Genomic DNA, 866 nt, shown 5'->3' with positions numbered 1-866 from the left:
TTCCGGGTCGGCTGAGTAGGTGGGCGTGGTAACGTTCGACGATCGGCCACGCCTCGTTCTTTCTTCCCAGACGAAAGGAAGACACTCATGCACGCAGCCCGACATGCACACAAGCAGCACGAGCAGCCCGGCCCGGCGTAATGGCCAGCCGTCTAGTCCTAATTAGCGGCCTTCGTTATCTGCCTCTCAAGACAAGATGCAGCCCGGCGCGGGGGGCGGGGGAAGGAGGGCAAGGTGCGCCCCGAGACCCGAGCGGCGCTCCGCCCTCTCCTCGCAGGTGAAGGGTTGGCCCTCCGGAGTGCCGCGGGCGGGCTGGCACTCGTCGCTTCAGGTGCGCCGCTGGCCGAGGGCCCGGGCGGCCGGCCAGAGTACGCGCCTCCATGCTTGCACAACGTGGGATCTGGCGGCGCCGCGCCTCGCTCTTCGCCGTTCAGAGATACCGCTAGTTTACGACTGCGCAAGCACACACGCGCTGCTAATTGCGACTGCGGGTTTAATGCGCCAACTCGGAATGAGAGAAAGGTTGAACAAAAAGAAGAGAGAACTGGGCTCATGTTCACTCTGATGGCCCCGACAGCGTGGCCCGACAGCTGCCGTCATGGTCACTGGCCACTTCGTTCCCGAGTCGTTATCTAAAGGCGACACTAACTCTATTTTTTTCTTATAATTCAAGATCTCTTGTAGTGTGACACAGAGAACACTTTCCTATCAGTTTTATCTCTTGTACATCTTTTTTTCACCCACTTATCACACGCCCTAGATAAACAACGTCTGACCTACCTAAGCCATACGCAATAAGCGGGCGGGGAGGGGGGGGGGCTCCCCATGCCCCTCCCATCACCCACGAGGCAGAACCCTTTATCTCG

The 866-nt window shown here is 59.2% G+C and overlaps 1 protein-coding gene across 1 annotated transcript in view; it reads right to left on the bottom strand.

The window, feature by feature from the left end:
• The window catches only part of LOC119593392 (Krueppel-like factor 13), a gene marked incomplete at its 3' end in the record, with an annotated part of 64,105 nt that overhangs the window by 62,194 nt on the left and 1,045 nt on the right, over positions 1–866 (bottom strand).

Source organism: Penaeus monodon, chromosome 32 (genome assembly GCF_015228065.2).
Source record: "Penaeus monodon isolate SGIC_2016 chromosome 32, NSTDA_Pmon_1, whole genome shotgun sequence".
Classification (NCBI taxonomy): Eukaryota; Metazoa; Arthropoda; class Malacostraca; order Decapoda; family Penaeidae; genus Penaeus; species Penaeus monodon.
This window is presented reverse-complemented; position numbering and strand designations above follow the sequence as displayed.